The following is a 15,639-nucleotide window of genomic DNA, read 5'->3' as shown; positions in this document are numbered from 1 at the left end:
TTTTGCCTGCATTGGGTCTTTGTTGTTGCATGTGGGCTTTCTCTAGTTGCAGTGAGCAGGCTTCTCGTTTGTGGTGGCTTCTCTTGTTGCGGAGCACGGGCTCTAGGCACGTGGCCTTCAGTAGTTGTGGCTCACGGGCTCTAGAGCACGGACTCAGTAGTTGTGGCGCACGGGCTCTGCAGTGTGTGGGATCTTCCCCGACCAGGGATCGACCCCGTGTCCCCTGCATTGGCAGGCAGATTCTAAACCATCGCGCCACCAGGGAAGTCCCCCAAACTGGTTTTTAAAAATCTTTTAAAAATGTTAGGACTTGGAAAACAACAGTGTTCCAAACAGAAAATAGTAGTAATTAATAAAGAGTATAAAGGAACTTTTAGAAAGAAACATAACCATTAGAAGAGATTGGGTTTATAGTATGTTTTTAGCTGAATCTGTGTCTCTAACACAGATGTGAACATAGGTCTTGGACTAAAAGCCATGGACTGATTGACAGCTTTCTTTCCTTCAAACTGCAAATGTGTCAGGGATTTATTATGTACTTATATTTTAGTGGAGTGACACACCATAACTAAATCAGCACACATATGAATAAACCTGTTTTTCAGTTAAAAAGTGATGGCGGTTTTTCTCAGTGGTTAAGTCTGTGGCTGGCATTTAGTAGGTTCTCCATGTCTGTTTATTGAATGAATGGACCTAGTGTGTTTTGTGGTAAATCGAATACCAAGCTATGTACATGTGAAATTCACCCTCTTTTTCTTATAGTGTGAATAAGAAATTTACATTTACCCTGATTGTTAATGATCTTGACAACATAAAATGAAACTAACAGGAAGAAAATTCTGTATAAACAACTTATATTTAAATTGGGTCAACAAAACAGAATTTATTGTTGTACTTTAAGAAGTTTTTAGAGCCTCAAGACAACACTGCCGCTACAAAGTGGACTGTAGCTTTAATATAATATATTGCTAGCATCAAAAACAGTGTATCATTAGCTACCTAGCTTTTTTAAAAATGCTTTTTATACTTAAATATAGAATAAAGTGACAGTATTTTGCATCCAAATAGTAGATATCTAATTCATTTTTAAGTTAACAAAAATAAACTAAAATATGCAAAAAAGAAATATTCATTACTCTGCAACCAAATGGAAGATTATAAGAGACTAATTGTTCCTTGCTATCTATCTTTGTTGGTTTTGATAGCCATCTTTATTCATGTTATTGAATACATTACTGGTAAGAAGTATATAATTCATTAAAATACATGATTAAAAACTTCCTTGTATTTCTATCTGTAATGCAACTTCTAGCCCCTTTTTAATTGTTTATAAAATTTCAAGTAAAAAAAAAAAAAAAAAACGTTCCAAGAAGCTTTTTAATTTCAAGTCACGGATAACATGAATTCTCAGTGTAAATATTAGTCGTTTAATGACAAGCCAAACAGGAATGCTCAACCAGATCACAGTCATCACACAGTGTCTCTCACTGTCTCTGTAAAAGCTTTTAAAAAATGAAAAATTATTCATTGGAGAAGATTTTCAGAGGCTGTACATTTGAGAAAGAATATTTAGATATTGGGATGCATGGATGACCTTTTAGGCAGTTATTTTTCAAGAACTAGTTAACCATGAACTTTGAGCACTATAACTTCAAAGCTCCAATTCAGTTTAGAGCTGTTTTTAGTAGGTATAAGCATAAAAATTCTTTCAAATTTAAACAATTATCCTAAAACTCTTCAAAGATACCAAGGTTAGGCTCTACTGAGTTTTATATTCATTTGATTATTTGGCCAAATAATTTCAAATTTAGTAAAAAATACTTTTAATTCCGTAGATGATACATTTCCAAATTGCTGGTAACCATGCTAATGCTGGTTGCTTCAACCATACACAGTTAAGACGTAAGCCTCCTAAAATGTAAGCGGTGGGAAATCAAAGTACACAGCAATGTATTGAAGGTCAAGTATAGTATATATTTTATACTTGGTATACTTTAAAATTCTTAAGAGATGGATTTCTATAAAATAAGTAATAAATCATTTGCAGAAAACTATGTGATGTCCAAGGAAACCTACTAATAAAAAGTGAAGCCTTCAGGTTAGTGAAGAATCCTTTTATCAAATGAATAAATCTCTTCCACTACATCTCTTCTGTAAAACTAATATTTTCTACATGATGAATTTTTAAAGATGGAGATATGTATCTTAAAAAGCAGAACTGAGTGATGCAATGATCTGTACCATGTTCACAGGCATTGTAGCAAAATCCTCATCAGTAAACTTCTATGAGCCTGACAGAGGCAGCTAAAAATTTATACAAAAGTTAAGAGTCAGGACACTGCTACCCTATTGCTGCTCTTAGGGAATAAGACAGGCCTCCAAGATTTTCCTCCCTTTCCTTTCTGATATTAAATAGAAACAATGATATGTGGGAGAGTGAATAATGCATCCCAGACCCCTCTAATGGGAAACAAAAATTAAATTTAACATTAGAAAAAAGTACATTTTGGATTACATGTTTGCTGCACTGCACAGTTACATTTTATTTAAATTTAGACTACTTACTACAGTCTCCTGATTCTAAAGCAGATTTGCAAGCAGTTTTCAAACATCATTACTTGTGCAAATATTTTAAAAATCCAAAATATTTACTACAGTGGGCTTGGTGTTTGCTCTCTTTAAGTCAGTTTACCAGTCATCTCTATCCCTTTGCATCTATTTTTATTTTTACCTTGAAAGATTTATTTGAAAACAATAAGAGACTACAAAATTTTAAAACTTATGCTTAAGACTTAAAATATTATCATTATATAAAGCTGGGGAATTCTATATATGCTATGTAGAAATTCAATAAATATTTATTGAATTGGAAGTAATGTGAGGTGAACTTTGGTTCAAGATTTTGGGAAACATAAATAAGAAAAGTAGAAAAAAAGTTTAATCAGCTCACACCTTCCTCAATCTTGATTATGATGGGACAAATCAGACAAGCAAAAATGGACCATACGATCCTCTGACATGTACCTTAATGTCTGTGTAAAATGAAAATATTTGATGAAGTTACTTCCATTGTTAAAAGTTTGTCACTCATCTCTTCTTTATTCCTAATATAAAGATTCAATTTGAAAAATGAGAATTTAAAAAATATGATATAACTTTTGTGTTCTATTAAAAATAATAAAGATTTTATCTCAAGATAAAACTAGGTAAAGATTGTACAAAAATCATAAAAACTAACAAGTGGAAACATAATCATTAAAGAGATATATATACTTAAATGCTTGGACAAAAATGAAAATGGTTTCAAATACCAACTACCTAGCATATCAACTATTCCTTTATAATTACTAAGCATTAAAAAATCTGTAGTAGATTGTGTTAAAAATACAGTTCTGAGTTCTGTTTTCACATTTCCTCAAATGGATGGCAGTCACTGCAGCCAAATATGTATTTGCTTAAGAAGCTTAACGTGCAGAGAGAAACTAGCTCCTTTCCAAATTTTCAGCTTTGATTTATCCACAATAGTAACCAAGAGAAGGAAAATCAACACTTCATGTATGTTAGTCTCAACAATATGTGAGATAAGCAAACATATCAAAATTGTAAGTCCCATAAATTTGGACTTTACTAATTAAGAACTTATAATCTCTAAAACAGGGCTATTAGAGCAATTTATATACTATCTGAAGAGAGGAAATATAACAACAAATATAAACCACATATTAAGAGAGTGTATCCTATAACAGAACACATTATTTTCAAGTACTTTAGAAGAATTTTTATTATTACAGTATAAGCAAGTACTAATACTCATTAGATCCATAATTTGATATTTTAATTTTAAACTAAGCATATGTATATTTAATAATCACAGAGGTAGTAAGCTTAGTTCAAGATATTCTATTTACATGAAACTATGTAGATATTACATAATAAAGTAAAAGAAAAGCCCTATTTCTTTTCATAAAGTAGATTGGAAAAAGGACATGATTAAGAAAAAAACCTGAATAATGCAGATTACTTTAAAAAATGTGCTGGTGCCCACTGCTCTCCCCTGCCAATTGAGTGTTAAAGGAAAATGCTCTAGATCTTATCTGTACAGATTTCCATCTTTGAGCCAAGATCTCTTCCAGGCAACAAAAGGAAGTGAAGAAAGCAAATATTATCTCAAGAAAATTAGATAAAGCCTAGAACTGATGAATAAGAAAGATCAAAGAAAATACAAGACACATCTTCCAATAATAAAGCATTAGCCAAGTTAAAGAGATAATGAAAAGTTTGGAACATTACTCGGAGTTTGTAAGAGATAAATCCATACTTCCTAAAATAAAATTCTGTGGTTCTAAGAACACATACAATCTAAGGTCTCCCCAGTGTACTCTCAAGAGATGAATCAGCATCCTCCACACAAAATTCAGACTTCTTTAAGGATGATGATAATCAATTCATCTCCTATTCACCTTGTGAATATATTTAATTCTTTACTTAGTTTTCTTGTCCCATTGAAAGAAGCATTCCTTCTCTCAACAGGCTTCAAATTATTCTACGTTTTATCTGGCTCTGATTCTTTCTGCCACATGGAAAATAATTACTAGCTTTCTTTATTCAATTATGCTAGCATTTTTATGTATTTGGCCAAAAATAAAAAGTTAATGAGACTTCAGGTCAAATTCAAAATTAGGAAAGTAAGAGTTTGAATATTATACTTCAAATAGCCCAGAAAAGGAATAATATTGATCAAAATATATTTGAATTTTATTGAATTTTTGACTTGCCAAAAAATATAAAATAAAAACCTCTATAATAAATGTACTAAATAATTTTATACTTTGAATATTTTATCTATACTTTTATTAGTTATAACGTATCAGTCAACTATGGTTCAATAGCATGTAGACTGGAGTTAGTTTTAATACTGTGAATGGAATCAGCTGCTGAATATAAAACAAATGTGTTACTCGAAGGACTCGCCTTTTATAGTCTATCAAGGAAATAGTCTTTAATGCCACCTTCAACAGGACCATTAAAAATTAAGAATGATAATTTTCCATTCGGACAAGAAATATGGATATTTTCTAGAAAATAAGTTACTAGATACTGAGGTTGCTGAAGTGTTATTAACAGCATTTCTCAGCAAGCATTGCTACTGAGATGTTTTATGCAAGAAAACACTTCTTAGCAGTTAACCATTTTTGTACTTGCCCATACTGCCTACTCTTTATTCTACAGAATCCTATGCGAGTGGGAGTATGGAGGAAAGAGATAATTTGAAAGTATTGTAAGTGGTAAAAAGGAAAGAAATTCATTTGGAATTGGTTCAGCTTAGCACTAATCAGGCTGCATGGGGTGCTTCCTCAGTGATAGAAAAGATTGCCCAGGGAACAAAACCTCATCAAATGCTGGTAAGTGAAAAGCATTTCCATGCTAAAAAGCTGCCACTGAAATATTTACTGGTCAAGGGAAGCATCTAGTATTACATTCAAGCAAGAAATCAGTTTTCTTATTGTAGAAAACAAGCATTAAATTGCCTAGTACTCTATGGTTAGTTGAACATCTAGAATTAGTTTTGTGTAAGTTGATCAGACATCATTTGTTTCTCCAGGTGAATTAAGTAAAATACTAGAAAATGCCTGATAGTACCAATGACTGACAGCATATTTGGGTAGCAGAAAGGTATATCTATAGCTATACCTAAAAACAGATACGTTCCTAGTTAGATATACTATACATCTAGAAGAGTCATTACTGAGTTTTAGGCATGCTTTCTCTAAGAAAATAAAGGAGGAAAGGAAAAAACAGCAATGACAGCCCATTTCTTTAGATTCTTTCTTGCAATGCACATATGTCTTAGTCTCAATTCAGAGTTGCTTCAAGACCCTTCTCTGAGGGTATCCCTCCAGATTACCTCCTATGGATGCCAAACAGTTCTTTGACTAAGACAGGGCTGAGGTACAGCTCCACCTTCAGGAATTAGAAGAGCTGAATCTGTGTGAATTTTGTGGGGTTCAAAAAGGAAAACAGAAAGAGAGAGGGAGGTCCTGAGGAACTATTGTCTTCAGTTTTGCAAACCAGGATTTCCAAAAAGTTAGGCTTGGTTTGACTTTGGATTTCCTTTAAGAAAATTTTATTCCTGGTCATTTGCGGACAATAAATATTCTTCCCTTGGCTTTGGCCTGAATTCATCTAATAAAGACAGACGTGGGAGGTGACATCACAAAGATAGATTATTTCTGACTTCACTCCCCCTTACAAGAACAACCAACAACCGTTCAAGAGCAACACACCACTGAGAATCACAGAACACAGGAATGAACTGAACCACGCTTTGCACCTCAGAGACCAAGGCAGACTTAGAAGGGGAGGGGGGGAGCTACACATTAACCTCCTTCCTCCTCCCCCAGGCCAGTGCAGCAGCACATGGACACGTCTCTCCTGAGCCTCTGGCTCCTCCAGTGAAAAAGAGAACCCAGCGGGGACAACCAACTCACCAACAGGATTGTGGGTTGCTTTGTGGGAGCCCCTATTCTGATTCTCACTCTGGGGATTTCAGGGGAATCTGTGTGGTTCAATCACCGCGAAGCTGACTGTGATGGAGAAAGCGGGAGGGGCTTGCAACAACCAGCATCTGGATTTTGGCAGATGGAGTTCCTACCTGCAGTGCCCAAGTAGTAGTCCCAGTCAGCAGCTCTGCTCACCTGCAGAACCAAGTCGGGGGTGGACTCTGACCAGGGAATTCAGCGGGGTACAGATCTGTCTGATTCGGATGCTCAGATGAGGAATTTTGCTGACCCTAGAGCCTGGTTTGCCCACACCTAAGCAAGGTGCTGAGTCACAGCCCCACCTACTGTGAAGAGCACCTTCCAGCCCCATCTGACCAGAAGGGCTGGCAGCAACTCCTGGAAGCTGTGTGGCCTAGCTGTGTTCCTTCTGAGAGGCAGGCTGGCAGAACAAAGCCAGTGCTGGGTGTGGAGGCTTCCCTATGTTTCCCCATAGGCAGGGGGATTAATTTATAGTCAAGGCTGAGAGTAGCTCCCAGCCCCTCCCAACCACAGAACCAGTTTGGGTAAACTGAGAGTAGCCTGGAGTGGCCCCTCCCCTTCCTGTCCAGGTAAGGCAGCAGGGACATAGCGGCATCCACAGTGACCCCCAGCCCCACCTGACCAGAAGGGCTGGCAAAAACACCTGAACGGTGTGTGGCCCAGCAGAACTAGAGCTGAGTGAAGGACAGACAGAGCCAGTAGTTTCCAGGATAAAGCCAGTGCCCTCTTCGGCCAGAGAATTTGGGGTATGGGTCAGCCTGAGTTAAGACAACAAAGAGCTTTATGGGTTTTCGAGCTGCTTCTCCTGCTTCTCCTGGGCAGAGAACCTAATTCATAGTCCTGCTCATTGCTCAATATAGCCTTCAGCTGGTTGGAGCATATGGGAAGCAGCAAAGCCTATTCAACTGCCCTACATACAACAGCACTTGAACAGAGAGCACAGCATATGGTTTCCTCCGTCTACAAAGCAAAATCAGTGGCTCATCTGACCAGGGAATTCAGTGCATATTCTTGCCTGATTTGGGTCCCTAAACAATGAGTTGTATAGGTCCTGGGTCTTGTCTTGCTGCCCTGTTAGGGCAGGAAAGCCAGTTCATAGTCCCATCTACAAAGGAATGTAATACCCAGTCCCAAACATCTAGTAAGCCTGACCAGAGGAATCAGGCAACAGTGAAGCCCATTCTACAGCCTTACTTGGATAGGGAACCAAGCCAGAAGTTCCATCCAACAGTTCTCAGCCAGTGGCCCCCCATCCCCAAACTCAGAGCTTGAACCCCAAAATAGACCAAAATAAATAAAAAATAGAGCTTGAACCCTAAAACAGACAATTATAGCAGCCTCCACTGCCCAAGGACATTACCCACAGACATACCCAGAAACCCAAACTGAGCTGACTAGTGAAGATCTGTGTCTTCCAAAGAAAACCTGTAAAGACTGGAAAAGGAACCTAATTACTTAAATACAGAGATACCAATGTAAGGACTTAAAGAGCACAAAAAGCCAGGTAAATGTGACACCACCAAAGGAAACTAATAAAGCTCTCATAACTGGTCTTAAAGAAATGGAGATCTATAAAGTGTTAGACAAAAACAGCCCACAAAGAAACAGAAATCCTAGAGGTGAAAAATACGATAACTGAACTGAAGAATTCAACACTTTCAAAAGCATAGTGAACTTTTCAGAAGAAAGAATCAGTGACCTGGAGGATAGAATGTTAGAAATTATCCAGTCAGAGAGGTAAAATGATAAAAGAATGAAAAAGAATGAAGAAAGCCTATGAGACTTACATGGCACAATACTATGCCCTAGACACTGCGATAGGTGCCTTGCATACACTTAATATTGTTAACAAAAATTTTAGTTAAGTATTCATATTCCATTTTAAACATTAAATTCTAAGCAGTAAAATCATTATTGACTTATTCATGCATGCATTTCACCAATGTTTATTAAAGCTATATTTTCGGTAGACAAAGGATTTAACAGGAAACAAATTCTTGCCTTCATGGGGTTTACACTTTTTGTTTTTGTTGCGAGATGGGAATGATTCATAGTTAAATACATAAAATAATTACAAATTATAATAAAAGGTACAGAGGAAATAAAAAGATGCTCAAATAAATGAAAATGGTAGTAACTTCTCTACCTGGAATGGTGACATTTAAAAGAACTAGTACATTGATAAGTAAAAGACGAGTTGATGCGAACTTTGCAGGAAAGGGCATTCTAGGCAATGTTAATAGCATGAACAAAAATCCTGAACTAAACGAAGTGTGGCATATTCAAGCAACAGAAAGAAACCCAAAGTGGGTGAGGGACTAGTGAGATAGTTGAGTATGAGATCAAAATGTATTTCAATCTACTGGAGGGCTTTAATTAGTGAAATGTCCTGGTCTTACTTAGTTTTTTCAGAACAGCAATCTTGCTGTTGGGTGAAAAAGGGCATGACCGAATCATGGGAGTTATGGGACTTAGTAGTAAGAAGAGGCCTGGGAACAGTCCCCGAAGGGTGACATTATTTAGCAGTTGGGTGGAAGACAGAACAAAGAAGAATCAGGAAGAATAGGAAAGGGAAGTGATACTATGGCAAAAAAGACAAGAATATATCAAGAAAGAATATCACGTTATCTCTGTAGCACTATGCTGAGGTCACATAATCTGAAGACCAAAAACGATTACATCATGAAAAGCACTGATTGCAAGGAAAAGTTTCCCAAGAGTTGGGGTGTTGAGGAGGGAAGGCATCACCCACTATCAGTAGGTGGAGGTCCTCTCTACCAGCCCTGTAGGATGCAATCTGGTTCCCAAACACCTTTTTACCTCTTGTTTTCTTGGACTACTCCTGATCCTAGCTGTGTGGTGTTAGGTTCTCTGGGAGGTAGAAGCTGAGATGGAGTTAGGATTGCAAAAGGTGTACTGGAGAGTCAGAGCTCCACCCTACAGTCCTAAACTAAAGAGATTATTTTACTGAGGAAACCAGAATCAATAAGAAGAGAAGAGAACTAGGTCAGTTTTCCACCTTTGGCATAATCAAAGTTTTAGTTCTTCACTAGTGACTCATCGCCATTAGCTAACAAATACCGTAATGTTTACATAGCTGTATATATATACACACATACACATATATTTACATTTGGTCCCACTTATACAGTTGATCCTTGAACAACACAGGGATTGATCTGCCTATAATTTATAGTTGGCCTTCCTTAACTGGAGTTCCTTCATACCCACAGACTCTCGCAGTTCAAACTTGTGTTGTTCAAGGGTCAACTGGACCTCTTTTCCTCCTCATTTCTCTCCACCTCCCTTTGGGAAAGTACCTTTACATGTGTAACATTCTCCTGATTTTCCTGCTGCCGTCTTGAGTCTCCGTATTCTCCTTGGCTGGTTCTTCCTCCCCTTCCATCTTTCTAAACTTGATCTGTCCAGTACGGCAGCACATATAACTAATTAGATTTAAACTAATTAAAATAAACATAATTAAAATTAAATTCCCTCAGCCACACATGAGTCATTTCAATCACTTAATAACCACAGGTGGTAATAGCTACTCTATTATTCATTTCTGTTATCACACAAAGTTCTGCTGGATAGCCCAGAATATAACCTACTCAAAAACTTCACTTTTGTGTCTAGTAAGTTTCCCACACCTAATACATCAAAATCAGAATTACGTTTACCCGCTTCCCCCTGATTCTCAACTCTCAGTCTCTGTCTCAATAAATGGCACCAACAGTAACCCAGTTACTCTTGCCAAAAATATACATGTTATTTGGCTTCAACCTTCCTGCTTACCACCTGATACTAAATTTCTCAGTCAGTCCTGTGAGCTTACCTCAAAAAGGTATCCAACGATCAACTGCATCTCACTGCCTTCATGGCCAAATTCTAGACTAATCTACCAACATTCTCATCTACCAAAATGTTAATTTGTATTCATCCTCTGCTCTTCCCTTCTACGTTCAATATTACACAGAGCAGCACAGTGATCTTTTAAAATGTAAATCAGACGACATCACTGCTTTTTCAAAACCCTCAGTGGCTTTGCCAGCACATTTGGAATACAATTCAAACTCTGTGCATAGCTTATAAATCCTGCTTAAAATTATCCCTTCCTAAGTCTCAGACATCTTATGCTACATTCACCATTCCTCCCCACCATCCACTGAGACCCCTTCTGTCTAGCCCTACTGGTTTTCCTTTTGCTTTCTCTAATTCAGGGCCTTTACATTGAGTGTTCTCACTATCTGCACTCTTTTCCCCAAGATTTAGTTTCTTTTACTTCAGTTAGGTCTCTGTTTAAATATTGTTCCCTCAAGGTGGGGAGGAGCGGTTTCCATAAAGACACTATATAGTCTTTCCTCCATACTGGTAGGTTACTTCTTATTGATTTACCTGCTTTATTGTTTCCTCTGGGCACTAATCACTGTCTTAAGTTATATTTCATTATTTACTGTCTATCTCTCCTACTAGAATGTCAACTTGGTGAAAGCTGGATCATTTTCTCATTCACAGTGTTAGCATATCGTGTGCGGCAATAAGTATTTGTGAAGTGAATGACATAAATGAATGACAGCATTATCAAGGGATTTCAGAGCTAAAATAAAAAAAGGAAAATAGTCCAAGAGGGCTGGCATCTTTGGGATTTTGTTAGACCAGTGATAGGAATGAAAGGAGGCTTTATTCTGATTAACACTACAAAACATGAAATCCAGTTTCTGTCCTGTTTGCCCGGTGTAGCTTTATGTTTCTTATTCTAAGATGAAGGTGCCCGTGCTCTGGGCTCAAGGCTGTGTAAAAAGTGTTGTTTTAAATAAAAGCACTAGGATGTGAACAGTTGTTATAACTGACAGTTAGTGAATGTTATGTTTCTCACTGGTACCATTACACAAGAAATAAAAGTATATCTATGTTTGATGACTTCAAGCAGTACCTGACTGGTTTACCCATGAACAATAGCCTATATCGATCTCTCAGTGGATAGCAGAAATTCTAAGAAGTGGAGAACTGCTGAAGTTACAGGGTACTATTTCAAAAAGAATTTTATTCTTTAGTGATAATTATGAAGATAATGATGATAATGTCTATACATAATTTTAAACATATATTATGAGTTATAGAATACAGTACTTTGTGTTGTGGGCACTTAATAGTCAAGTTAGTTATTTAAAATGGTACAAATAATAAAAAAAATCACATAATTAGATGGACTTCCACAGTGTATCATCCACAGGAAGGTAAATTATATCCATTCATTTCATCTATCTTTTATTAGCTGATAAGAAGGAAATGGAGAAGGGAAATGAATTTTTTATGCATAAACAATAACTAACAATTCAGATGAAGAAAGTGAGATTTAGACTTTCATTTATAGTTTCTCCTTCTCTCCTTCGATTTTTCTCAATTTCAGAATTCTAGAATAGCTCACTTTCCTGAAATTACATTACTATGAAAGAAAACAGGTTTTAGTGACCATTCATATTCACGTGGCACATTCAATAGATAAAGATGTTTACTTTAACTATGAAAGTCCATCCCACAACGAAACAAAGTAAAATATGAAGAGAGTCTAGAGATCCTATAATGTCAATTTTTGTATTTAAGTTTGGAAAATGCTTTTGTATTTATTGTCTGGAACCCTCATTACTACTTGTTCAACTATGAACTTTTACTCCATATGAAAACCGTCATTTGTTTAGTTTAGAACTGATTAAATATAAGGCTTTGATGCTCTACCTCATGATACAACTTGAGGAAACAATCCATTTAATTTTTTTCTGAGAAAATAGATTCGAAAATGCAGGGCCAGAAACATTTTAGCTTTGAAATTTAAGATTGGAAAATTAGGATGTTTGTTTTTCTTCCTAAAGGCAATGGTTTACAGCGTCGATATGCTAACAGATGACTCACTGCTGTGGCCACTGGTTCTCAATTTTCCTCCCCAGAATTACATGTCTTTAATTGTACTAGAAGTTTTATGACTCCCACTGTTTGTTTTTAGCTATATTCTGCTTGGAATAAAGAGTTATTAGGGTCCAAAATAGGAATTCTGAGTAGAAAATGCTCGTAGGGCCCAACTGTCTATGGTTTACATACTAGCTATGTGTGGTAGCAATTAGCACTTTACCTGCTTATCCCTTTTATTTCAGCTTCAAAAATTTAGTTATAATGTACCTAAGATGTACAGAAAGGAAGCACCATGAGAATCACATAGCATACTAGAACTCTATTATAAAGGTGTTTTTCCTCCTTAATCCTACACGAAATGCATCAAAAGGTTTATAATTTTTATACAAATGAACAGCAGGGTACGTTGGGTAGAGCTCTAAAGGCAAGTCAGGAACCCTCAAGTTCAGTTCCATTCCTGCTTCTGAAAGGCTGTGCATCAAGGTAACAGGTTAAGCCTCTCTTGCCATAAACTTTCACATGAAAAGAATGAAGGGGATGACAAGGTTTCTTCTAAGTTTGCTCTGATTTTTGGAGTTTAGTGTGTAAACTTTTCTGAGCCTGAGGCCATGTCTGCGTTATCAGGAACATGTATGGTAGAAAGAAGAAAATCAAATAGATATTCCTGATAAAATGAAATTTCATCCCAGTCAATTTGGCCAACAATCTTCAGCCAGTACATCCTCCAAAGTTAGAAGTTAATCTGCAAAAATTGATAAGATGCTGTAACTTCATGACCTGTAAGAAGTGGGCCAGGCTTCTAACTAATTTAGCAAACTTATTTAGGCATCCCTTTCAAAACTACGTAAATCTCCATTCTTCAAGTGCTTTTTAAAATAGCTCCTTAGAACCCTGGCAGTCCAGTGGTTAGGACCCTGTGCACTTTCACTGCTGAAGGCCCGGGTTCAATCCCGGGTTCAAGTCCAGTGGTTAGGACCCTGTGCAGCGTGGGTGAGGTGTGGAGGGAAAGCTCCTTAATCTACCTGCTGGCTCATTCATTAATAAGTTAAGTATATACCTGTGTAACGTATTTCAAGGAGTCTAAATGTTGCTCCCTAAACACATCAGCATAGCTCAGATGCCAGGCCACTGGTGTGATTCCCTCAGGGTATGGATTTGCTCTGTCTCATTCAAAGCTGCTTCCTTAGTGTGGGGAACTTGTCCTGGGAGCTTGATGTGGCAGCATTTAATTTGAAAATGGCATTAGTCTTGATTCTGTTATCCAGTATTGCTGGAGAAGTACTGAGGTACAGAACTGAAGCAAATTCCTCCCACATAAGGCGAAGGAGTTAGCTTAGTCTTACGACAATTCATACCCCTGCAGTGCTCAGCCATCTGTGAAAAGCATTCTTTAACTTGGTTATGAAGTGTACATTTATTATCTGATTCCCCACTACTGACTCGCATAACTTGATTGCATGCCAGTGATTCAAGGACTCTGTAGTAGTAATATGGAGAAGAGATGTTTTGCTTTTAATTTTGGACTCTTCACATTGGTTTCTGCTATATAGAATCAGAGCTGGCAGCCCGTTTCATGAAGTGAAGTGCACCAGGCCATGCTGGAATACAACATCTCATTAGAAACATGTGTTACCCTGGTTTCCTTAAGGCTTGATTTGAATTGCCATATGGTCATTGTGACAGACTGAGTGATCATTGAATACTGATGGGTTCTTGACTACAGAATCTACCATGCCACTGCCAATTGAGTGTCATTCTTTTTTTTTAATTAATTAATTTAATTAATTTATTTTTGGTTGCGTTGGGTCTTCGTTGCTGTGGGTGGGCTTTCTCTAGTTGCGTCGGGTGGGGGCTACTCTTCATTGCAGTGCGCTGGCTTCTCATTGCGGTGGCTTCTCTTGTTGCAGAGCATGGGCTCTAGGCACGCAGGCTTCAGTAGTTGTGGCACACGGGCTCAGTAGTTGTGGCTCACGGACTCTGTTGCTCCGAGGCATGTGGGATCTTCCTGGACCAGGGCTCAAACCCGTGTCCCCTGCACTGGCAGGCAGGTTCTTAACCACTGGGCCACCAGGGAAGTCCCTGAGTGTCATTTTAATGACACAACGTTCAAATGTATTTCCAGGCCAATCAATTTTGTCTCTTCATCTATAATCACATGGTTGTTTAAAATGTCAAGTATATAGTTGAAGCTTCCTATCTTATCTGTCTTATTTCTGCATACCACCCAATGTTGATTCATCATCCAAGCAAAAATGCTTGCAGTATCCTAATGACAAGTTTTCTCTTTTTCCTTTACACCTGTTATTAGAGGTATGAAGTATAGCTTAGATTGTCATCCCTAGTAACTAGCTCGATGCCTGGCACAAACTGTGTACTAGATAAGTGTGAACTATGTTGAATTTATTTCTCTTTTCTATACCAATTGTTTTCATTTCCTCACTTCAAAATATACTTCAAATCAGACTTCTCTGTTTATCCTCTCCCCATTCTCACATCTCTTTTCCTAGGTACTATCTGTATGGGCTGCAACTTTGGAAATGTTTTATTATTTTTTACTTGTTTCTGTATTTCCAAATGCATTGCAAAGCTTTGCACATTGTACAATGGTCATTATTGTATAGTGCACATGGCATAATGGTCATTCAATGTACTCTCTGATTGCGTGATATGCCAATGAATTAATATAACCTAAGCCCAAAAGGATATCAAGCTAATGTTGGGGGTTTTATATCTTCTAACTAGAAAATGGAGTGACTTTTATTTTCTAAAGTCCATCTCCATTTCCTTTCTGATCAATTTTCAATCCATATGATACTCCCAATTCCCAGGTACTATTTTCTGAGGCTATGGACTTAGAGAAAATCATGCCTTTCTGAACAGTTAATTTAATATGCCTAAAGCAGCACGATTAACTGTGGAATAAATTGCTTTGTATTTAATTGTTTAATGGGCTTAGGGTTTTAATGCAGATGAGTTGTGCTAGCAAGCAAACTTGAGGGAGAGTGCATGTCAGGCTTTTTTATTTGCTGGTTTCTACTCATTCCTCAGGATAGGGCATTTTCCTGTAATCATTACTGCAGGCTCAAAGCAGATCGGCATTCCATAGTTTACTTATTTCAAATTGCCAATTTATTATTAAGTTTGAAAACGTGCTCTGTGTTACTTTAAAAGTGAATCAGAATCTTTGATGTGC

Source organism: Pseudorca crassidens, chromosome 16 (assembly GCF_039906515.1).
Source record: "Pseudorca crassidens isolate mPseCra1 chromosome 16, mPseCra1.hap1, whole genome shotgun sequence".
Classification (NCBI taxonomy): domain Eukaryota; kingdom Metazoa; phylum Chordata; class Mammalia; order Artiodactyla; family Delphinidae; genus Pseudorca; species Pseudorca crassidens.
This window is presented reverse-complemented; position numbering follows the sequence as displayed.